At 37.2% G+C, this 26377-nt stretch overlaps 1 long non-coding RNA gene and 2 pseudogenes across 1 annotated transcript; 1 reads left to right on the forward strand and 2 right to left on the reverse strand.

Moving 5' to 3' along the window:
- Positions 1-261: 261 nt before the first annotated feature.
- Positions 262-3443, reverse strand: LOC120121425 (annotated as a pseudogene).
- On the forward strand, positions 3212-6618 carry LOC120121374 (annotated as a pseudogene).
- Positions 6619-10420: 3802 nt separating this feature from the next.
- LOC120121426 lies at positions 10421-25962 on the reverse strand. Its single transcript, XR_005515984.1, has 3 exons — positions 25862-25962; positions 22528-22531; positions 10421-10431 (listed from the first exon to the last, which is right to left on the reverse strand). It is a non-coding gene; the product is annotated as an uncharacterized LOC120121426 (long non-coding RNA).
- Positions 25963-26377: the final 415 nt, after the last annotated feature.

Consider the following 26377-nt stretch of genomic DNA (forward strand, 5'->3'; position numbering starts at 1 on the left):
GCTAGACCGGCAATTCATCATATGCTAAATCAATAAAATTTTAACGCATTAAAAAATATTTTCTTTTCAATATGATAATTATGAAAAGTATAAGAAAGCACAAGAAAAAGGAAAGGTTTAATACTTAATTCAACACTTTACTATTTTTTTCACTTCGGTACCTAAATTATTATTAGATCCTATTTGGTACCAAGTAAAAAAGTTCAAGGACCAAATTTCGAATTAAGCAAAATGAAATTGAAGTTGTTCAATAATAATGTATGATGTAATAGAAATACCAAGGAAACATATGCAAAGGTGAAGGCGCCGAAAGGGGGGAACTCAACTATGAATTCCCGAGGCAAGCTCTGTGATGGATCGAGTAGAGGGAACCAGTGCAGCAGGTTGTTTGGTCACTGCCACCAAAATGTCGGAATAACCGACCACCCCGACTAAAACGTCTTCGTTATCATCTTCAGTCACCACATATGGGCAGCCCTATGAGACAGCATTTGAGCCATGACTGCGGCTAAAGAACTCCAAGTTTTACACGTCAAGGGTGCACTTCTGCGCCTATACATGCTCCTGCCAACACCGAAACTCGGACTCACCGGATTAAACCCGATGCTTCTACTACTGAACCTCCTTAGCCTTGCTGACCCACTACCATTTTCTGTTTTGTCATCTTGATCTGGCGACTTAACAGAAAAATCGGGAAACAATCTTGAACCCGAATTATCCTCAACTCCCATGACAAATTGTCCAGCTGAGAGGTTAGCTAAAGCCCAAGCAGCAGCCAAGTAGTCACATTTCCATAGTTTAGAGGCTGAGATATCTCCTAGAATCTGACGGTAACCATCTGGTGTGATCTCCACAACGGCAACTGCACTGGGATCACCGGGATGCTTTTGAGTTGCTTCTAAAGCTGGGAGCGAAGCTTCAAAGGAGCTATAATCTAGATTAATTGCACCGAGAGAGGAAATGGAGGAGAGGGGAAGAGGAGCTAGAGCAACAAGGCAACCTATGAGGAAGCGGATGATGTCTTCTCTCGAGAGACAGCAAAACTTGTCATGCATGTAGGTGGAGGTTGATGAAGAGGATGGGCGGTTGGCATTAGCAATGAGGTTGCTGCTGCTAGCATTTTCATTGTTCTTGAGCCACCTCCCATTATAAAGAATCGAGAATCGCCTGCTCATGCCCTTCCATACTTTGCTCTTTGGAACAAGAAATCGCCTCACACCCTGCTTCATCATCTCGAGTGCATCTATCAATCTAGCCCAACAACAAAGAATTAACAACGCTGATATAGAACATCAAAGGCTGAGCCAAAAAATTAGATATGAAACAGCTTCTTGGCAAAATCTAGCATACATGGCTATACACTGTAAGCTAAAAACTGATACAAAGGACACGAGCGACTCCAAGTGCAAGATGCTTCCTCCTAATCGAAACTTACATGCATGTATTCAGTACAACTGCTTAAGTCTACCTAAACATGCCTAATTAAAACCATGTCAATTAGCTACCGAAACAATAGATAAGAAACATCAATTCTGCATATTAGCTTAAGAAAGCTTGAGAAGAAGAAAGGATGTCCACTACCAGTGAACAGAAGTTCACTGTAAAACACTCGACAGGTTCTAAATTTTCTTTTACGTTCCATTAAATTGCTGCCCAAAAAGTAAGAAGCAGAACATAATAATTGATTTTCCAACTGCTTAATTCCTTGATTAGCAATGAAAATAAAGTATCCGTCGCCAAATGCTTTAAGGGAATCATTCAACATGGCCATAAAAGTAATATACCTAATTAAAAAGAAGGAAGATGAAGAAGAAAAAGAAAAAAGACAATGATAATGCATGCTACTGCTATCATCCATTCAGTAATGGCATAACAAAAACGACAAATCGAATAACAGTTGCTTATAAGAAGAGAATGCTTATACAAACATCAAGATACATAAGAAAACACACTCATCCTAGAACAGTGGTTTCAATGTTGACATGAGTCTAATTTTTGGTTATCTCTACAAGGAATGTTCGAGAACAAGTAGTAAAGTTGCTTTTCAAGAGACAGCACATTTTGAACAAGAAAAGGGAAAGCATAAGCTTTATTCTCGAAAAGACAACTAGCAGCAGCCTCAGTAAAAAAAAAAAGGGAATCTAGATTAAAAAGTAAAAAAAAAAATAGACATGTTTTATACTTTTATTATCAAGAACAAGGCACCACACTGAATCTCTCCTCCATGTATGAAGGCAAGGATAAAAGTCTAAGTCACTTTAACATAAAGTTCTAGTCATAAAGATTCTTGTGAGGTCAAGGCCATAGGTCAATCCTCTGAAAATGTGAACTTTTTCCAAGATTCTAAGCTGAAATAAATAAATAAAGAAAGAAAGAAGAAAGTGATGAAACATAAGCAGTGATGAACTAACCTGGTGGCAGGATCAACAATCTTCAAGAGAGAATTATTAGGGACAACAATATCAGAAACTGGTGTTTTCATAGCTTTATCTTGATCTTCCAAACACTGAGATTTAGCTAAAAAGGAGACAATATCAAGTGAAGTTAAAATGCCAACAAACCTCTGCTGCCTCATTTCATTCTTTTCAATCATTCCCACAGGAGGTATCCTCTTCCAAACTGGTATCCCACACTCCGTCAACTCTCCCATCGCTCTTATAGCTGCTTCCATCGTCTCTGTTTCCGGGAATTCAACCAACTCCAGCTTCCCCACGGTCAGATCTCCCACCACATGGTACAATAGCACAGATGCCATTCCTTCAATTTCCCGTTTGCTTACTGGGAAAACTGAAAAAAAACAAAACAAAGAAAAATCATCATTAAGATCTGAATGTTCATCCAATTCCGATAAAGGGTGCTTTTATTTTCAATTACAAATTTCTCTACTCAACTAAATAGAAAAAACCACAAGAGCAACAAGAAAACTGTCCCCGAGAAGATACTGAATTTCCTAAAAAACTTGTACAAGTTCAATTCTACAAGATAAAAACGTCAAAAGGGTACCTTTTTTTAATCAAGGATCTGTTCTTTCCCTCCTGAATTCAAATTCGAAAGGAAAGAAAAATCCGGACTTTTTCTTTTCTGTTCTAGAAACCGGGAAAAACAGGCAAGAAGGACGAGTTATAAGAGAGAATGGAGGAATATAAGGAGGAGGTGAATGCGGGTGATGGGTAATCTATGTAGAATCAGAAGAAAGCAGAGATATGGAGCCATGGAAGGGCATGAAGAAGATGCAAAGAAGCAGGGTTTTGGAAACAAAAGCCCATTAAGGATGAACTCTCCGTTCAACAATTGACTGGATTGGTTTTGGCAACAAGCCTGGATTTTAGGGAGGAAGTAGATATTGTTTTTGTTGTTGCCTTCTTTGGAGAGTCCCCCCCCCCCCCCGGGCGAATACTGATAAGATTAACAGAGAAAGAGAATAAAATTTGAGGAATTACTTAGAGAGGGTGGTAGCCACCCAAGTGAAACTCACTGCTCTTTGGAAGATTATAGTAGACGGTAGGATGAGTAAAATTATTTTAAAAATTGATTTTTTAATTTAATTTAAATTGATTTTGATTTGTAATTTTATAAATTTGAATCTAGAAAATTTTAAATTCAATTCGAATTATAAAATAGAACTTGAACAATTTAAATTTTTTAGTAATTAGTGGATTGATTTTTAAGTTTGAGTTTAATCTCTCTATTATATATATATATATATATATGTTGTATATGATTATAAAAAATCATTTAAATTAAAATCAAATAGTATGATAATATTATAAATATTTTTAATAGAAATCCGAAAACTCGACTCGACTTGAAAATATTTTAAATCAAGTTCGAGTCATAAAATAAGACTAACCAATTTAAAATCGAACTTGAAAATATTTAAAATATTTTATTTGACTTGATTTGATCGAACGCTTACCGCTAATAAACTGTGGGTAAAATATCATTATTTTATTTATTCATATAAAATAATATTGAGAAAATGAGAAGTTTTGATTTTCCCATAAAATATAATATGGGGTTGAATTATTTTGGTGGGGGCTATGTTTGTATGATTATGTTGGAAAAAATAGATTCTTTGAGATTGACGTGTTACTTCTGTATTTTATTTCTTAATATATTAATTTTATATTGTACTAAATAATGTTTTATACGAATATTTCCTCGTGATAGATATTATATGATTTAATATATATATCTTCTTAAACTTTCCAATTTTGATCATTTGCAATTAATTTGTAGATCAATATCAAATGTTGTATCTTAAACAACAGATAAATGAGTTTATAGCGGCATTTTTAACAATGTTTTTTTAAATAAATGTCGCTAAATATTCATACTTTAGTGACATTTTAATATAAACGCCGCTAAAGACTTAGTGGCTTTTCTATATAAATTCAGTTAAAAATTCGTACTTTAGTGGCGTTTTTATACAAATGCTGGTAAAGACTCATATTTTAGTGGCGCTTTTTGAATAAACGCCACAATTTATCAGTACATTAGCCGCAAGTTTACAATTTCTAAGTCCCGCGCCCCTTTAACCATTTTTTATTTTTCCTCTTAACCTATTTTTCCATTCCCGCCGTTTACATTTTCTTCTTTTGATCTTGTCCAACTTCGTAGCCAAATCGTTAGTATCCGGCGACAAGCTTTCCCTTTCTTCTCCGACATTGAAAGTGTAATTTCCCCCTTTTTGTTGTTTTGGTGTGATTACGGTATTCTGTTATTTTTTTAACCTAGAGTTTACATTTCTAAGTTCTTTTGATCCAATTCATGTAAAATTTGGTGCTGAACTTTATAAGCTTAATCCCGTATGTCTATAAGCTTAATATGAGAAATTTTGCTTCTTTTATGCTTGCTTGTTTTGATATTTTAAGCTGGATTTCTTTCTCTTTTTAATCAGGTTCGTTACAAGTCTGACTGTGAGGAACTTTATGGAATGATCCTTGACAACTCTAGTGTTGTATCTTCTCTTCAAGGCACGTGTAAAAGGAAAACGGAAGAAATTTGGAACATATTTTATCCGGATGAACCTTATGACTTCGATTTCACTAGAGCATCATCTGAAAATGCCTCTGAAACACTTTCTGGACTCGAAAAACACACCGAATATGATCTAATTTCAGCTGTAGAAAGGCAGAGTCCTTTCTTTTATCAGGTAATTCCGAGAATTATCATTTGAGCTTTTTGAATGTGTGATTTTTGTAGCATTCATCTTATACTTTTGAAGGAAGGAAATGTTAGATTAATTAGTCATCTAATTGAGAACTGAAATGTCAAAAACTAGATTTATGCAATGCATTTTGCTCTCACCAAGTTGATTGTCAGGTTGAAAGCTTTATGCAATGCTAAGGCAACCTGGTTTCTTTGAGGATAATTATTGAATTAGGAAATTGCTTCACGTAATAAATCACAGTTTAGTCACTCAAATTTCTGATATAGATTTTCAAATTTGCCATCTTCCAATTTTTCTTGAATCTACCTGGTCTCGTCTTCTACTCCAGGTATCCAGAGAGCATATGAATAATGATATATTGTTTCAAGAAGCTGTAGCTAGATATAAGGGTTTCTTTCATTTGATCAAGAGGAATCGAGAGAAGTCCATTACACGCTTTTGCGTTCCAACTTATGACATCGACCTTATCTTGCACACCCACCAGTTGCATCCTGTCTCTTACTGCATAGATTTGAACAGAACACTTGGCAAGATATTGGAGCATGATGATACTGACTCGGATCGAACTAAAGGGAAGAAGCTTGATGTTGGGTTTTCAGGGACAACTAAACAGTAGGAGGATACATTTGGCACAAGATACTGGAAGGCAGGGGCCATGTATAGAGGGAATTTTCCATCTCCTATTACAACCATTCCTTGCTAGCCTGACATTTTACCTAAGGAAGTAGATGCTGCAAACGAGTTTCTGAAAATTATTAAGCTTCCTGAGATGAGGTTTGTAGAGGTAGTTTCTGGAAACTTTTTCCACTAGCATTTCATTAAGTACAAGATCTTTTTCATTAGCCGGTTTCATTTTATTTCCTATTGTTGTCCTTTTGCTTGTAGATGTTTCTTATTTTCAACTTGTTTTGCCTTTATTTAGCCTGGACCAAGGTTACTGGTGCTGCTTTCCGGTTTTAATGGGCTCTTCCTCATTATGTTTAATGCTTTTTTTTTCAGGTCTTTTTGGAGATTGTTGAAGTTCAGAACTTACCGGATGAAAAAAAGGGAACCCTCTTTGTCATGTTTAGTAAAACTCAACCAGATGTGTTCTGTAATAATAAGCAGAAACTATCTTATCTGAGTCTGGGCAGAAACATGTTGCTTCATTTCAGTGTGATCCTACTGATGAACTGCTTTTTGAACTCGTATCACATTCAGTTTCCACCTTACCAGGAAAAAAGATATGCAAAACTCTAGGTACTACTTCGCTCTCCATACAAGAGTTTCTAGTTCTGGTTTCCAAACTTGCTGTGGAGAAGTGTTTGGATTTGGTGCATGCTTTTGGAAATGGTTCTTCAAAACCATTTGGCATACGTGTTTCTGTTTCATTCACAGTTCCTACAGTAGCACCACATGTGCTTCACATGGTTCGCCCCCTTGCTTTTTGAAAAGGTTCTTGTTTTCAACTCCCTCTCGTTGAAACGGTCTCAGCTGGTAAGAGCTACACCCGTGTCATTGATGAAACTCTAGCTGAGGTCATTAGGCTCCAAATGAGGTATACTTGCATTCACACCAGTTTATATGCTGGCAAGCAACTTTAAGTTTGCCTTCAATGTATTTTAGTGGATTGTTAAATATTTATATCCTGGCTGTGCATGCATGTATTTGTCTCTTCGGCTCCTGCTGTTTACATATTGGTGAAGTTTTAAGAGATGATGTCATATTTATACTACATTATTCCCAAAAGAGCTCTAACTTTTCTTAGATTTGATGTCTGCCACTGATAACCTTTAATTTTCTCATTACACAAAGTACTGTTCGACTAGGAAAACTGTTTCTCATGATAAAATTCATGACACAAATAAATGTTTATGGTTTTTGTACTATATGATTTAGTTAATTTGTTTAGGATATTAAATATCTGAATCCTATTTGTTGACCTTTATGTCAGTATGATAATTCTTTGGAAAACCATTTTAGAGTGCCTATGCAGTTTTCTGTTTTCTCAGCACAGTTAGTTGTTTAGGATATTAAACTTTTTACTCTTGCTGAAAATGATTCGCCTGTTGTTTGTGAAGCACAAATATAGAATGCATAGAAGACACATCTTGCCCAAGGAGGATGATCGAAGGTGGCCGCAGAGAGATCACATGCAGAGGAGTTGTTATCCACATAAACCAATCATGGCCTTTCCACCACATTACTCGAATCATGTTGTCCCGGTTGGTCCACCCTATCCCATGTGGGGACCACCTCCTCATCCATCCAGCATCCAGATGTGGGGTTCACATGGTTATTCCCGTGATACGACAAAATTAAACTTAGAGTCTACAATTTTAGGTGTTATTATTATTTATTGTAGTTAACAATATTAAACTACATTATATTTTACGTTAATGTAAACTTTGATTTATTATTATGGATTTAAAGTTTCTTGTCATGAATTTCAAGTTTGTTGTTATGGATGGCAAGTTTATTGGTAATGCTACAGGTTAAATTTGGGTAACAAAAGAGTAGAAAACATCATTAGAAAAATTAGTTTTAATTCACGGCGTTTGTATAAAAAACACCACTAGATCTTTTGCGGTGTTTATACAGAAAACACCACTATATACATAGTCAATAACGACGTTTTACATTCACAAACGCCACTATATGACATAATATTTAGCGGTATTTTTGGAAATAAACACCACTATATGTCAGAATATTTAGAGGCATTTATGGGTCAAAACGTCGCGAAAAAAACATAAATAGCGACGTTTGGAAAAAACGCCGCTAAATATCATAAACTTTAGTGGCATTTGTAAAAAAATAAAGGCGTTAATATCATTATATTTAGCGGGGTTTGTAAAAAAATGTCGCTAAAAATATAACATTTAGCAACGTTTGTGAACAACAAACACCACTACCTTTTGCGGTGTTTGTTTCAGTGGCACTTTTTGTGGCGTTTGTTTTTACGCTACAAAGGTTTTTAGCGCCGCTTAAAAACGTCATTATATGACTGAAAAAACGCCGCAAAAAACCTTTTTTCTGGTAGTGAGATGATGACATTAATTTCATATAGAAAAATGAAAAAAATATCATTAAAATTTAGAAGAATAACTCTATATATCTAATCAAAAGTTCTAGTTGTGTATTTTAACAAACTTTATTTTTTGTATAATTAATTAATACACTCTTGATAGTTTGATATCATACATAAAAAGTTCTCTTAAAAATTCACTCGATTCGCGCTCATTAAAATAATTTGTTACTCTACTCATTGCTTGCCTCGTTGCTAATTAATCTTATCGAAACTTTTACCTTATTTTCTAATTAACTATAAGTAAAATCTATTAATATTATATAGAGTTTGATATAAACATAAATTAATAATTTAACCCAAAAATTATGAAAATAATGTACGAAGTAATTTTAAAGTCGAAACTCCAAAATACGTTTAAAGCAAAAGCATCCTCAAAAAGCAATGTATCAAGGTAGCTCCCATAGCGATGAAAAAGTGCTCCCCACGATGAGAAAACGTACGATGGCTCAAACGTGAAAGAAAGAATAGTGGTGCAAATACCCCAAGATCAATTGCTTGAAAGGCCTGGTTCACCATTGTTACGATGTGAAGAAAGAGCGACCAAGAAAGTCAAGAAAAGATCAGACAAATGGCCCTCCCTTGGGAATGACATGGATGCAGACGTGAACATGAGAAGCGACGAAGAACAATAAGTAGAAAGAATTATGGAGGAGACTGAACAACACCCAAGAGAACACATATCCTATGCGGGAGTTGTCGGTAACGCCAGAAATCAAGAAGCTAACCTCCTATCCCTGCAGGCAATGGATGAGATTGTTACCGAAGAAGGCGAATATAAGGTCGACCTAATGGCCCATACCCGTCAATCAACTTCGGAGAATGTCCATGAAAAGATCGAGCATAGTATGAGAAGAACGATCATAGTTCGATTCTTGGGTCGCGGTGGGATACAAAGAGCTCTTCAACAGGATGCAAACATTATGTCAAACACAAGGTAACTACCAATTCGAGGACCTTGACAACGATGATTACATAGTTAAGTTCGAAAGTGAGCAAGATTATGTCCATGTCCTATCGGAGGGGCCATTGACAGTTTACGGAAGTTACATAACATCCAACCATGGAGTTGGTCGTTTTCAACCAGCAAAAAGTATCCTTCGCATGTGATAGTGTAGGTTACGTTGTCGGGGCTGACATACAGCTAAAACTGCAAGGCTATGTTCAGACATATAGCAGCAACACTTGGTGGGGCAGTGAAAATAGATTACAACACTCACGCTAGTGACCGTGGCAAGGAGATCGGAACAAGTGGGGAGTCGAATAAATTGTTTAATCCTACCGAACCATTGGACATTCCAGAAGAGTTAACGAAGGAAAAGGAGATGAAAGATGGGGAACCCTGGGGAACCCAATCCATCCCTTTGAGTTTGACCTCTTTTATGTTGATTGTATTTATTATAACCAGACTCATTTTCTGGAACTGCCATGGAGCGGAGAGCCTAAGCTTCCGAAGGCATTTTAAAGAGCTTTGTAAAGTTCATCAATCTGATATTATTGTACTCTTAGAAACGAGAGTGAGTGGCAATGTGGCCGATAAAGCAATTAAGCAGTTGGCTTCCCTTATTCCTTTAACGTTGAAGCCCGGGGCTTCAGCAGTGGTATCTGGTTATTATGGAGAGATTCCCTGGATGTCGACATCAAGGAAATTTCCAACCAAATCGTCCATGGCAAGCTCAAGGAAAAGTTTAGGAAGGAATGGGTGACTTTCACCGTCGTTTATGCTCCCCGAATGCTACTGTCCGGAAAGCTTTATAGAATCAGCTCCTTCGCTTGGAACCAGCCCTGACGGAAAACTGGGTTATTGGAGGAGATTTCAATGCGATCCTTAGGTGAATGAAAGATATGGTGGTACAACCATAGGGTCAGACATTAACAATTTGTTCAATGACTTTGTAACACCCTAATCCAGTTTGACCTGAAGATCCATAGATTACAATGTTATACGGAACTACCGAAATAGTGACCCAAAAATTTCTTTAAAAGTTGTTTGTAACTTCAAAAAATAATTCATACATAAGAATAAAATAAAACGTGATAATAATATGAGTTTACAAAACGGTAGGGAGCCCCAAAAATAAATCCAAAATAATACAGTACCAAGTACAAACCAAATTTACGACTAAATAGATAAAAAGGGTCCATAACAATATATGCCCTCTAAAGATGACTCAAGACATATTCTGATGGCCTCTGATAGTCTGGTCTGCTGCATTGGAATGTTTGGGATGATAAATCCCCTTGAACTTCCCCTAACAACCTGCACGTGGAAACATATTCCAAACTCTGAGCTTACAAGCTCAGTACCTCACTAATAACTATACTATGCTATACTATATGCATTCATTTAAAGAAAAAGATGGTTAGGTAGACATTATGGTGCAGTTGAGGGGCTGCATTTCGGAGCTCACACACCCCCTCTAGCCTACCGGAATACCTTTGGGTGTCTTAGTGAGATCTGGAGCTGCATCGAAAACTTACACCGGCCCCTTAGATAGTCGGGGTGAGCTCCGGAGCTGTATCGGAAATGAACACCCCACCAACTTACTTCGTTGAGTCTTGGGGCATCTGCCCCCAATCGGCTGTTGAAGTGCCTTGACATTGACTGTCATATTTCTGCTATGAGGAACTCGGGTGTCCTGACTGTTTCCCGAGCATCAAACAAGGCTAGTTTTATGTGATGCTAGCTTTTACTATTTCTACTGTTCGAATATTGATTATCGTTCTCGCTTGAAGTCTTGTTTTTTGTTATTCTGAAGTATTTGGGGTACCTCGGGTCTGATATAATACGTCTTAGTTTGTTCATCCAAAAATGTTTGTGAAAACCAATATTGAGTCCTTAGTATCGATACTGAGTCCCTTGGTATCAATACCCACTTGTTGGTATTGATACAAGCTAACTGACACAAGCTATTTAGTTAAGGTAGTATCGATACTCTGGCTTTGGGTATCTATACTGAACTAAGTATCAATACCAAATTTAGGTTCGACGTTTCAAAAATAATCCTAGTATCGATACCACCTTTTACAGTATCGATATCCCTATTTTGGTATCGGTACCCTATGTGAGTATCGAAACTAAATTTGTATTATGGAATACGAGTCTCGATACTAATCCAATCTGTATCGAGACTGGGACCATAGTATTGATACTTTATGAACGAGTATCGATATTCCCCTTTTAAAATTGCTTGTTTTTAAGCTTGATTGAAGAATAATATCGATATTGTTCATACATTATCGATACCCATGCTACGAAAAAGCCCTGTTTTGGCTTGAAAAGTCCCATCTTTCTACCCAAACACCTAGTGAGGTCCTCAATTGGCGTTTAAGTATTTTATTTGACATTAGGGGTCCTAAATAGGTCTGAAAACATGTCGAAACACCCAAATCATGAATCTACCATGGAAATGCTTCAAGCTTATATAACCTACCACATTTCATCTAATTGACCTACACATGGTATAGCTGAGTTAGAAGTGAGTTACCTTGCTAAACTTTACTGCTGTAACGTTCAAGGTTCAACCCATGGTGAGTTTCTCCTCCCCCTTAGCCTTAGAGTTTTCTCTAAACTCTCTCACTAGACAAAAATCAAAACTTGAGTTACTAGTAGAATTTAATGGTTTAGAGGTTTGAAGAACACTTCTAAAGCCTATAAATCTCTGGAAACATTTTAAAACCCTTAGCCTTCTCAATCCCACAAAAACAAATTCAAACACCATAGCCAAACCTTAATTTTTGGAGCTCGAAATGAAGCTTATGGTGGGTAGATTTCGAATCTTACCTTGAAAATGTTAAACAAGGATTGGAATTTAGAAATCTTAAACCTTTTCTATGATTTGGTGAGGAAGAAAATGAAGGAAGAATATGATAAGAATAAGAGAAAAGTTCTATTAGGAGAAGGGGACATGCAACAGACGTGAGATCACCAATTTTTAATGGTGATCAAACTTTATTTTGATCAATGGGAAATTGCTTCCTTGGTCCCTCAAATTTTGGTTGTGAACTGAAATCACCCCTTGTCATTCTTTATTGGGCTAAACCCAAGCCCTAAACCTCTTTTTACTTAGGGTCAAAACCTCATATGAACTAAAGTATTAAAACAAGGTCTGCCTCGATTTAGTCCGAACTCCTAACCCAAGATCTACAACATTACAAGTCTCATCTCTTAATTTAGAATTTCGTCCTCAAAATTTACCTGAGTAGAAGAGGTTAGGGTACTGAAGTTGCATGTCCCCCTCGGTTTCCCAAGTCACTTATTCGATGCCATGATTCATCGATATCACTTTCACTAAAGGTATCATATTGTTCCTTAATTCCTTGATATCTCTCACTAGGATTCTAACTGGCTCCTCTGTATAGGTAATGTCTAAGCTAACCTCAATCTGTTTTAGGGGTACAACGTGATAAGGATTTGAATGGTATATCCTGAGTATAAAAACATGGAACATATTGTGAATACGTTCCAACTATGGTGGTAAGGCTAACCTGTAAGCCACTGATTTGACTCTATTGAGTACCTCATAGGGTCCTATAAAATGAGGAGTCAGATTTCCTTTACACCCGAAACGGAGCACTTTCTTCCAAGTGAAAACTTTGAGGAACACCTTATCCCCAACTGCAAACTCGATGTCCTTATGCTTCAAATCCACGTAAGACCTTTGTATGTATGAAGCTTCCTTTAGTTGTCTATGGATCAGTTGAATCTTCTCATCTATCTCTCTGATAAAGTCTGGCATGACTATCTTACCCTCACTAAGCTCTTTCTAACATAGCGAAGTCTTGCATTTGCACCCATATAAGGCCTCATATGGAGTCATATGAATGCTTGACTGAAAACTGTTGTTTTAGGCAAACTCTACTAATGGAAAGTGGTTCTCTCAACTACCCTCTAGATCAATGATAGTGCGCATGAGCATGTCGTCAAGAACCTGGATAATTCACTCTGAATGGCCATTTGTTTGAGGATGGAAAGCTGCTATGAAGTGTAGCTTGGTGCCTAAAGACTCACGAAGGGTTTTCCAGAAGTGAGAGGTAAATCGAAGGTCCTTGTCTGAGATGATGAAAGTTGGTGCACCATGCAACCTTACTATCTCACAGATGTACAACTGAGTTAACCTCTCTAAGGTATAGTCCATTTTTACAGAAGGAAGTAAACTGATTTGGTCAGACAATCTACTATGACCTAAACTACATCATACCTATATTTGGTCATTGGTAACCCGATCACAAAGTCAATGGTTACCCTATTTAATTTCTACTGAGGAATATGGATGGGCTAAAGCAAGCCTACAGGAACCTTGTGTTATGCTTTAACTTGTTGTCACACTAGACATCTAACGACAAACTCTGACACTTCCCTTTTCATACTCGGCTAATATAATAATCGGTAAAGCTTCTGATATGTTTTATTACTACTTGGGTGCACGGTAAGAGGACTATAATGCGTCTCATAGAGAATCTTACTATGTAACTGATCATCTACGGGTACGTACAAACGACCTATAAAGTATAACACACCTCCAACGCGTAACTCGAAACTTGAGGCCTCGCCTAGATAGACCTATTCAATCCAATTTCTCAATCAATCATCCGAACTCTACAGTTTCTCGGTTTCATATATCAGTTCTGGTTCAACTCGTAAATCAATTAACAATCCACTATCCCTGAAAAACTCAAACGTGCTAGAAGGGCTCGTAACTCGGTCAGTGATTTATTTCTCAAAGCGTCTACCACCACATTCGTCTTTCCCGGATGATAATCTATCACAAAGTCATAATCTTTAATTAACTCAACCCATCTGTGCTATCAGAGGTTCAACTTCTTCTGAGTGAGAAGATACTTGAGGCACTTGTGATCAGTGAAGATATGATAGTTCTCACTGAAAAGATAGTGTCACCAAATGTTCAAAGCAAACAATACTATTGCTATCTCCATGTCATGAGTAGCGTAATTATGCTCATAAGGCTAAAGCCGATGGGACGCGTAAGCTACAACTTCACCCTTCTGCATTAGAATACATCCAAGTCCATTAAATGAAGTATCACTGTAAATTGTGAAGTCTTTACCCGACTCTGGTTGGGTCAACACTAGGGCTTAGGTCAAGATGAACTTCAAATATTCAAAGCTCTCATTTCGCTTATAATTCCAAATGAAGGAAACTTCTTTATGAAGCAGTTTGGTTAACGGGGCTGTTATCATCAAGAAGCCTTGACTAAATTGACAATAGTACCCGGTTAACCAGAGGAAACTACATACTTGTAATACATTCTTCGGTGGCTCCTACTCTACTATGGGTCAAATTTTTTGGGGTCTACTCTGATGCCTTCTGCCGATATGACATGACCCAAGAAGGAAACCTCTGATAGCCAAAATTCATATTTCCCGAACTTGGGATACAACTGTCTATCTCTAAATGTCTAGAGAACAATTCAGAGATGCTGATCATGCTTGTCCTCTGATTAGAAGTACACTAGGATGCCATCTATAAATACCACCATAAACTGATCTAAGTATGGGTGGAAGACTCGATTCATTATGTTCATAAATGCCTTTGGAGCGTTGGCGAGTCCAAATGGCATCAGTAAGAACTCATAATGATCGTACCTTGTTCTGAAAGATATCTTTGCCACATCTTCATCCTTGACTTTCAACTGATAGTAACCTGACCATAAATCAATCTTGGAAAAGATGCATGCCCCTTTCAGCTGGTCGAAGAGGCTGTCTATCCTAGGGAGCGGGTAGCAGATCTTAATGGTTAACTTATTCATCTGCATGTAGTCGATATATAGCCTCATTGACCCATCATTCTTTTTAACGAACAAGACTAAAACTCCCCAAGAAAATATGTTTGGTTGAATGAAACCCTTTTCTAGCAACTCTTAAATCAAAGCCTTTAATTCCTTTATTTTAATTGGTGTCATACGATAGGGAGAAATAGACACCAGAACTGAACCTGATATTACTTCAATGCCAAACTCTAACTCCCGCTCGGGTGGTAAACTTGACAATTCTTCTAGAAACACATCTGGAAAATCTCACACTGTTCAAATATCCTTGACTGTAGGGACTGAGATTCGGGTGTCGACCACGTGAGACAAGAAGGCCTCGTAGCCATGGTCAATCATCATTTGGGCTTTCAAAGCTGAAACTATCATTATCCATCGGGATCTTTCACTAGTCATTAGTAACTTGGTCCCATCAACCATTTTGAGTTTAAGTCGTCTGGCTTTACACCTTAGACTGACATCGTCCTCTATTAGCCAATCCATCCCCAATATTATGTCAAACTCCCTGAAGGGTAACTCCATCGAATGTGCAGGGAATGTCTGATCCTGAATCCTCGCTGTACATGATCTGAAGATTTTGTCCACGAGGACATCTAGTCCTAAGGGGATCGTTACTCAAATACCTATCACAAGATCCTCTAGTAGGGTTTTTAGTTCTTGGATTAGGTTAGAGCAGGATTAAGAGTGGGTGGAATCGAGATCTATCAATATGGTAACTAAATGAAAAAGATTGTAAATGTACTTGATATCATCTATGCTGCATCGACTTTTTTATGGGCTCGCACCGCATACTATCTGTAAGCAATTCTCAGTTCTGCTAATGTAGATGTCCCACGGCTCTGTTACTTAGACACTGTATTACCATCTCTAGCTGGCCCTCGCCCCTTTATATTGACAATACCTATCACTGCATTACTACTGACACTGCACCCTAAGCTCATGTGTAATATTTAACGAAGTAGTCTAAGGAGCTACAACTGTAGTAACCCTTTGAACCATACTGACATTTCTCTGGGTGCATCCTCCCACACTTAGCAAAAATGGGGTGAGTGAAAAATTTGGTCGACCCACTAGCATCACCCTAAGGAGGATAAGTTTAGTGGTCTCATCCTAGAATCAGACCTACCTTCACGATTAGAACCCTGCACAGTTCTTCTTGACTGTGCGGTTGGAGGTGTCAATGAACCATGACTGTCTATGGCTCTCTTGACTAGAGTTTGAGATGGCCTCACTGGCTCAGGGGCTTTCTTAGTCCGTCTCGTAATCTCACCAATCTTCTTGGCATGCCTATCCACAACCCTCTTTCCTGTCTTGGCCTAGTGGGTCAGTTGAGTGAATACCCTAGGTGGATCTACTGTAAGGTATATTAGAATGTCACAGCAAAGGCCCTATCTAAACCAATGACACCAGTTTTGCTTTGTCAGAATCAACTCTGAGGCATATTTGATGATGCTCAGAAACTCTCGCTCATACTTCATCATTGAGCGATCACCCTGAGTCAGATGTAGAAAATGCTTTATCAGATTATCAGTATGAGTCTGCCTGAACTCCAAGAGGAACTGCTCCCATATCGGCCTTTCTGGCTCTATAGTCTCATCGATCGTCTCCCACCAGTCTATGATGTTACCCTTGAACAGGGCGGTGGCACACTCCATATTACCCTCTTGGGCAAGTTCATCTGTCAGAGAGTGTGAAACATATCTCTAAGCCACTAATCACATGCGATAGGATCATCATCCTTAGTACCGAAGAACTAGGTGGTCTTGTATCAGCGGAATCACTCTACTGGGGCTCATGGGGCATGGCCACTAGGTGTGCTAGGGGTATAGGTGGTACAACTGAGGAACTGAGGAGAGACTTAGCTATTTGTCTAAGTACAAAGGTGAGGTCCCTGAAAAAGATCACCTCAGCGACCCCCACATCTACTGGTGCCTACCTCTGAATTATATCTGAGATAAACTCGTCACTAGTATTTCCTGCTAGTGAGGCATGATTCTCATCTCTGCCCTACTAAATAGGGGTTGAATCATCTTTCATGGATTTTATCTGAAATTAGAAAGAGAATGGGGGTCATTATCGTCATTCCAGTTGTTATAGTAATCTTAACTCCCGAGAGACATGTACATATATAGACACTGACTCTAACCCGCAGATCCTAGGAATGACTAAACGCAGACGCTCTGATACTATTAAATATAAGACCTTAATCTAGTTTGACCCGAAGATCCATAGATTACAATATTACACGGAATTACTGAAATAGTGACCCAAAAATTTCTTTAAAAGCTATTTGTAACTTTTGAAAATAATCTATCCATAAGAGTGAAATAAAACATAATAATAATCTGGGTTTAAAAAATAGTAGAGAGCCCCTAAAATAAATCCAAAATAATACAGTACCAAGTACAAACCAAACTTACATCTGAATACACAAAAATGATCCATAACATATGTACTCTAAAGATGACTCAAGACGTACTCTGATAGTCTCTGATGGTCTAGTCCGCTGTACATGAATATCTGGTGATGATAACTCCCCTCAAACTACCCCTAAAAACCTACGCACAAAAACACATTCCGAACGTTGAAATTACGAGCTCAGTGCCTCACTAATAACTATAATATACTATATATATTTATTTAAAGAAAATAATGGCGGCACATGTTTGTGCATGTTGAATACTGAACTATTAAGCGGTGCCAGACATCTTGGTATTGTTGAGGGGCTGCATATCGGAGCTCATATGCCCTTTAGCTTATCAAAATACCCTTGGGTGTCCTGGTGAGTTCTGAAGTTGCATCAGAAACGTATACCAGCCCCTTGGGTAGTTGGGGTAAGGTTCGAAGCTACATAAAAAAAATGAACACCCCACTGATTTACTCCGTCGAGTCTTGGGGTATTTGCACCTACTCGGCTGTTGAAGTGCTCTGGCACTGGCTTGGATATTCACTGACTGTCGTATTTCTGCTATGAGTAACTCGGGTGTCCTAACTATTTTTTTAGCATCAAACAAGGCTCATTTTATGTGTTCTTAGCTTTTACTATTTCCACTATTCGAATATTAATTATTGTTTTCTCTTGAAGTCTTATTTGTTGTTATTTTGAAGAATTTAGGGTACCTCAGATCTGGTATAATATGTCTTAGTTTGTTTATCTAAAAATGATTGTCAATACCGATATTGGGTACTTAGTATCGATACTAATTCCCTTAGTATCGATACACACTTGTTGGTATCGATACCCGCCGACTGACATAGGCTATTTAATTAAGGTAGTATCAATAATATATGTTGAGTATCAATACTCTGGCTTTGGGTATCATTTCTAAACTGAGTGTCAATACTAAATTTAGGTTTGATGTTTCAAAAATAATCCTAGTATAAATACCACATTTTGAAGTATATGTATCCATATCTTGGTATCAGTAGTTTATGTGAGTATCAATACCAAATTTGCATTATGAAATATGAGTCTCGATACCAATCCAATCTGTATCAATACTGGGACCCCAATATTGATACTTTATGAACGTGTACTAATACCCCCTTTTAAAATTACTTATTTTTAAGCTTGACTGAAGAACAATATCGATACTTCAGCTGCGAAAAGCCATGGTTTGGTTTAAAAGGTCATATCTTTCAACCCTAAAACCCTAGTTAGGTCTTCAATTGGTGTTTAAGTATTTTATTTGATATTGGGGTCATAAATAGGTCTGAAAACTTTGCTGAAAAACTCAAATCGTGAATCTACCATGGAAATACTTCAAGCTCATGCAACCTACCACATTTCATCTAAATGACCTACACATAGTATAACTGAGTTAGAAGTGGGTTACTTTTCTAAACTTTGATGCTATAACGTTCAAAGTTGAACCCACAATGAGTTTTTCATTCTCCTTAGCCTTATAGCTTTCTCCAAGCTCTTTCACTAGATAAAAATCAAAACTTGAGTTACTAGCTGAATTTAATGGTTTACAGGGTTTGAAGAACAGTTATAAAACCTATAAATATTTGAAAATGGTTTAACACCCTTAGGCTTCTCAATCTCATAAAACCTATTTTCAAATATTATAGAGTAACCTTGATTTTAAAAGTACAAAATGAAGCTTAGGGTTGTTAGATTTCGAATTTTACCTTGAAAATTCTGAACAAGACTTGGAATTTAGAAAGTCTAAACCTTTGCTATGATTTGGTGAATAAGAAAATGAAGGAAGAAGAGAAGAAGAAGATACAAGTTCTATAAAGAGAAAGGGACATTATCCGCAAATTGTGAGTACTAAATATGGGTACGAAATTATGTGCAAGTATACACAATCGAACAAGTAATGCAATGATGAGTGAGTATCGCATCCATATGGATTGGAGAGATCTTAAGTAAAGTTTATGCACTATTCTAAAGTAACTAAGTATAGCTAATGATATTCACAAATGAGAATGCTGTGGCAAAATGGATGGAGATGTCGTGACAAATTAAATTGTGTTTAGTGCAAACAAATGGAAATACAAAGGCAATATAAAATGTAAATACTGGATTTGATTATTAGGACTTTAGACTTCCTCACACGACAAGCTACTATGAGAATGAGTGATAGGAGTCACTAAGGAAAATCTAAGTTTACTTCTCAGAATAATATTAATTCTATGCCTAATCTTCCCAATAGAGTCTACTAGGGTGCCCTATGCTATCTCTAGTAAGGGACTCGACAGAGTGAAGATTCCTTGGCAAAACCGGTTGGCGTAAACCCCTGCAGTGATCCTATTGGTCCAAATAACAAGATATGTCTCGGCAATACCTTTTTGCGGCAGCATTAACATCTAACCTATTGCTCATGCACAACTCCTTTTAGTCGAATGAAATCCTAGCCTTATCTTTAAGGTGGATTAGGCCTAGTTACTATCTAGAACCCCTTGCTTATATGGTTTCTCCCTAGTTTTTCTCGAACACTAAGGATGTGCTACCTAGACATTCTCTCGCACACTAAGTAATATCCTAAGGAACGACTACTCTTGTAGCTCATACAACCTTAAGGTACTAAGCTTCATAAACAAAACAAAATATAACATAGAAAAATAATCATTCATTAAAGCAAAACTTAAATATCCCAAATAAACTCCCACCAAATAGGATTAGTTCATGGTGGGGGTTTGAAATAAACAAGCACGAAGCAAGTTAATCCATTCCTTACAACCCAAACGATAAAATATGAAAGCAAAGAGCAAAAAGAAGGAGGAAAAGCCTTCGACGTGCACTACCAGAGTTTCCCTCGGCCACCACAGACAGTCCCAGTGAACTAGCTCCTCTCAGACACCTAGAACGCCACTCCCTCTAGCTTGTCAACGGAGAAATGCCATGGAAAAAGTGATTGACAGAAAAAGGATAGATCTTTTTCTTTGAATTTTTAGCTCTTGGCGGCTGGTCAAAAAGTTTGAAGTCTCCCTAAAAAGTTAGGCTTCATCTCTTATTTATAGGGGAGAATGAACCTAGGGTTTTGTGTTAAAATTACACTAGTACCCTAAAGTTCATTCCTTTTATGTGAGAGTCGGTGCAAAGATGGTAATTGGCCCCTCCTTTATAGCTGATTGTAGAAATCACACATAGTCAATGACATCTAGCTCTTACTAAAAATATCTTCTTTGATCTTTTCTACCCAGAAATGTCGTCTGAGTTGTCGCGACAATCGCATTTTGCTCAGTAGTCTCATAATGTCATGGCAATTTCCTTTTGCTTATCCTTGCTCCCAAATCTTGCACATCATCAAACAAAACATCTTCCCCATAAAGTAACACTGATTACAAAATAAAATACCGCAAAAAACAAAATTCCACCACATGCAACTATACGCTCCTAAATGCATCTATATGATCCTAAATAGGCTTTTAGACAATCAATAACTTAAGTGAAAAGGTCTCAAATATGATCTTTTTACGGAGTTATCACACCCCCAAACTTAAGCTATTGCTTGTCCTCAAGCAATGTATAATATTAAGCAAAATAAAAATACCATGGCAAGTTCAAAAGCAGAATAGTTGTATAGGATAAAATTTTAGCCCTCAGCACACTTGGCTTTAACATGCTAGACTAGTTTGAGAAATCAAGTATTGTCCTCTATGGCAAGATTCTTTGTGTGGGTGTGTGCGTGTTTGTATCCAGTCCATACTAAACAAACCTAAAAATTTTCTAAGCAAGTTTTCTTGTTTTGCCACGACATTTACAATTTTTACTCCCACATTGTTTTCTTTTCCTTTTTTTAACACTTCTACGAGGGGCGTCAGCCCATCACACCTACCATCCCACACTCTAGGTGAAAGGGAGCATACCTTCCACCCCCGACCTAGTCAAGTAGAGTCATCTCGTGACTACTTTCATTCACTCATATATCATAGCTACCATTTATTTAAATGCAGTTTCCAGGCAATGCCATGGCATAGCGGAGTGTCCCTCTATAGATATGGCGAAGCATTTATTCACAACTTTATTTTTTTCTTTTTTTACAAAGTGGGGTTTTCATCATTTATGCCAAGACATGCAAGAGTTCTCTTATAAAAAATTTCTAAGTTCCTTAAGCATGAAAAACATACAATCTTGCATGAAAAACATACAATCTTGTATTCAAAGGTTTCAAAGAAGCAAGTCCTAGAGTTGATTCTATCATCCTCAACAGTCATGTACATTCAATCCTAGCTATCAAGAATTCATCATCATCGGGCATCCTTAATTTATTACAGAAAACCAATTCAACCACTTACTAATGTCATGGCATATTCATTATACTAATACTATCATGCAGTGATTTAATAACTCTACCTCCCCCAAACTTGAGAGAAGCATTATCCTCAATGCTAAATAAAAACTAAGGAAAATCTAAACTACATGCTATGAAATTCAATGCAATACAAGGTACATTGACTTCATGCTTGTGGTGATGCGGCGGTCGTGCGACGTGTACACTTTTGAAATTGTGTGGAGCTGGAGTGTTTAGAATCTGATGCTGGTACGATTGAAATTTGGATGGACCCTAACCTTGCAAAGAAAAATAAAATATTCAATTAAAAGGAAACTGAATAAAAACAGTAACAAAATAAACATTTATTTATGCACAAGAGTAAATCCAAAATGTAACGGTATCTTCAAGATGCTTGGCAAGTCTCGATATCGTGCAAGATGAGTGCAAATTTGTCGCGTTCGATTGGTGCACCAGTATAAACCAAAATGCCCCACACATATAACAGTTCCACCTTCAAAGTAATTTTCCCTGACATTTTGTGTCTTTCACATCTGAATTGTAGGACCTTATCAGTAGTCCTCTCTTCTTCAAAGTGCTCTTTGCCTGAAGCTGAATGGTAGTGGAGTGAGATATCTTTTCGTTATTTTTGTCGTGGCAACTTGTAATCATTTGGGAAGCAAATTCGTTGAAGATGTCGAAGTTATCCCTATGACAGTAGCCACTATCGTGTATGGCCTTGTTCTTTCCTATGCTATTCAAGTAAGGAAACAAAACAACACTAACGAGAAAATTGACAATGTTAGCATACCACAAAATTGTCGCAGCAAATAATAATTTCTCATTAGGGAATTTTTCTTAATCTCTATTCCATTCCTTAATTCTTTTATAATTTCTAGTCTAGACAGATGGACAGTTACTTGGGGTTTGGGATGAGTAAATTCAATAGAATCCAAAGGTTCAAATTTCATACCTGGTCTAGCTATGGGTGAGCTAGACTGACTCATCTCCTTTTGAATATCATCGAGCTCCTCTTCGTCTTCTTCATCAAGCTTCAAGTGATTATCAGTGCATAAAAATTTGTTGCGGAAAAATTTTGCAGCTTTCCTTTGGTCATCAACTTTTATTGATTGGGGCTTTTCTTTTGCCGTGGTAAAATTTTTCTTATCTTTATTGGTTTGCTCTTCGACCCTCATCATTGTTTTCCAGAAAATGTGAAGCTTTTTGCACCTTCAGATCTTCGTGCATAATCTTATTACCAGGCTCTCTGAGTGTCTCCCCCCTAAACTTAGTGCCACTCCTTAAGGTGAATTTACCACAATGTTCTCTGTCTTGACCCTTAGTGACTTCAGTATCACTAGGTAGACTGCCATGTAGGCGAGACTATAATGTCGTGCCAATTTGGCCAACCTGACCCTCAAGGCCCTTAAAGACGAGCTGTGACTTTGAAGCAAAGCTTCTTGGCTTTTTATAGAGGTCGCATGATCATGCAACATGGTCTTCGTGGTTGCTATAAAATCTTACATTGTGGCCTCCAAAGAACTTGTGTTGGATGAAGATTGCACTCACTCGTTAGAATTACGCCATGGCATTTTTGAAAAAACTGGGAGTCATTGAAGTTTTGATGCCTAGCGGGCTGACTAGCATTGTTGGTTCCTTGATTTCCCCAAGAGAAGTTTGGACACTGACATCATCCAAGATTATTAGAATAGGGTTGTTATTACCTCGATTATAGTTCTCTACATAGTTTATAGACTCCTGATTATTCGAACACTTGCTCTCATGGTGATTTCCATGGCATAATAGACATGCTGAGTTGGATGCATTTGTCGAGGCATCTAGCATCATCCTTTACCTTGAATAGGGAAATTGGTAATCATGGTTAGCAATTCGATCAAGAATTTTAAAAGCCTCTTCAGGTGATTTGTCGAGCAATGTTCCATTTGTCAAGACATCTAGCATCATCCTCGTGGGTGCATTGACTCCATTGTAGAACATCACAACTTGAATCCAGTCGTGGAATCCATGATGGGGTACTGTGAAGCAAACTTTTGTATTGATCTCAACACTCATACATAGACTCTTCATTGCCTTGGTGAAAAGATGCTATGACATTTCTAAGATTGTTATTCATATTGGGTTGATTATGCCATAGCAAAACGTTTTTGCACAAGTAGTCCAAGACCTTATAAAGCCGGAAGGTAATCCATTGAGCCATGCCCTGGCGTGATCTTTCAAAGAATACAAAAATAACTTCAATTTCAGCACATCTTCATACACACCTTGTAATCAAAAGGAGTCACAGACCTCTAAAAATGCCCGAACATGTTGCCTTGCATCCTCATGAGGAACACCACCAAATTGTCCAATCAAGTCCAACATGTCGAACATAACCGGTTTGAGCTCGAATTGGGTTAACTGAATCTTGGGAGCTACAATAGCAGGTTTTAGGTCGTCCAAGGTGGGAGCTAAGTGATCTCTAATAGTGCGTGGTCGAGCAGCATTCCCAACATTTGGAATTGTCATGACATTTAGAACTGCAGGATCATTCACCTGATTTTAAACAACATGAGCCTCCGGTTCAATATGAAATAATGGTTCTTTGGGTCTTTTACGGGTCATGCGACAACGTAACACCTGAGAAAGGTAAACACAAAAACAAGTAAATATGTACAATGAGAAGAAATAAAATGGTGCAACAACTAAACTCAACATCGTCAATTGCCAATTCCCAGTAACGACGCCAAAAACTTGTCCACAAATTATGAGTACTAAATATGGGTGCGAAAATATGTGCAAGTATACACAATCGAACAAGTAATACAGTGATGAGTGAGTATCATATCCACAGGGATTAGAGAGATCTTGAGTAAAGTTTATGCACTATTCTAAAGTAACTAAGTATAGCTAATGATATTCACAAATGAGAATGTTGTGGCAAAATAGATGGAGATATCGTGACAAATTAAATTGTGTTTAGTGCAAACAAATAGAAATGCAAAGTCAATATAAAATGTAAATACTGGATTTGATTATCAGGACTTTAGATTTCCTCACATGACAAGCTACTATGGGAACACTACATCAAAATAGGGTTTTAACGGCGTTTTTTAGTCCTATAGCGGCATTTGTAACCGCTGCTAAAAGTGCTTGCAGCGATTGGAAAAATGCCACAAGAAGCGCCGCTAAAAACAAACGCCAAAAGAAGCGCCGCAAAAGGTCGAGATCTATAGCTACGTTTTTTGGAACAAACGTCGCAAAAGGTCGAGATCTATAGCGGCACTTTTTGGGTACAAACGTTGCAAAAGGTCAGATCTATAGCGGCGTTTTTGGAACAAACGTCGTAAAAGGTTAGATAAATAACGACATTTTTGGACACAAACACCGCAAAAGGTTAGATAAATAGCGTCGTTTTTGATACAAACGCCGTAAAAGGTCAGATATCTAGTGGCGTTTTTTAATACAAACGCCGCTAATACCATTCTTTAGCTAATAGTAATTGATATTTTGCATATTTCATTTTTTCTACACATCACCTAAATTTAATATCATGTTACTTTATATAATTAACAACAACCATAAATTTTAACAACAAATAAATTAAAATTTATAAACATTAAATTAAATGTAATGTAGCTTTGATGTTCATTACTTCAAAAATATTGAGTTAAAGTCCACATATGGAAATAAAAATAAATTAGTATGCATATAATATAAGCTACAAATGCCATTTGGCTAGATTCCTAACCTAAAAGCCATTCCAAATTTTCTTGGAGATTCAACTTCTGCAACTCCTCCCATTTTTCTTTGTCTGCAACCATTTTCAAAGTTATTGGACATTTCTTAATGGAAAGCATAAGCGAAGGATGATCTCTTGCAACCTTCTGGACTACGCCCACCGCTGCCCACACTGAAACTGAGAAGAGCCTTATAATTAGATATAATTTCTAAAAATGGTTGTTATAGAATGAGTGGTTGATTAGTTCAAGCTTGAAGGCATGCAAGGTCTACTTTCTCAAAGAGGACTTGCCTGTAATAAAGTTCCCTTTAATTATTTATTTGTTACACATCTTTACCCCTATTATAGTTGTTGAAAATGAAGGATACTTACGCTCCAAGTGAGACTTTGACCAGAAATTCAATAATGGCATCCCAACTAAAGCTCTGTCCAAGTACCATTCTATAGAATAACTGATAGACCACAATTACTGTATTGAACACATAAGTTAACATCATCTTTATCATAAAATGTGTAAAAGAAAAATACTTAACAACAAAATAAGGGAAATCGACAAAATTCTTAAAATAAGGAAAATAGACAAAATTGTACCTATGTTCATATATATATATATAAAGAAATAACACATACTTGAGGACCAAAAAAGTTTATCTCAATAACTTTACAAGTTTCAGTACATTTAGTAGCTTTCTAGTTTTCTTCATCAACATGAAGAGGATGATAAAAGAGAAAAACATGTCCAACAATAAAAAACAATAAAAAAATCATTAGGAAAATAAAGAAGCAAATACACATGAACATGCTTTATACTATGAACACTTCCAAACTAAAGCCTTGTATATAAAAAAAGCACTAACTATTAATGCATGGATAAATTAAGACAGAAGG

This window comes from Hibiscus syriacus, unplaced genomic scaffold, assembly GCF_006381635.1.
Source record: "Hibiscus syriacus cultivar Baekdansim isolate YM2019G1 unplaced genomic scaffold, ASM638163v2 tig00110372_pilon, whole genome shotgun sequence".
In the NCBI taxonomy this organism is placed as follows: Eukaryota; Viridiplantae; Streptophyta; class Magnoliopsida; order Malvales; family Malvaceae; genus Hibiscus; species Hibiscus syriacus.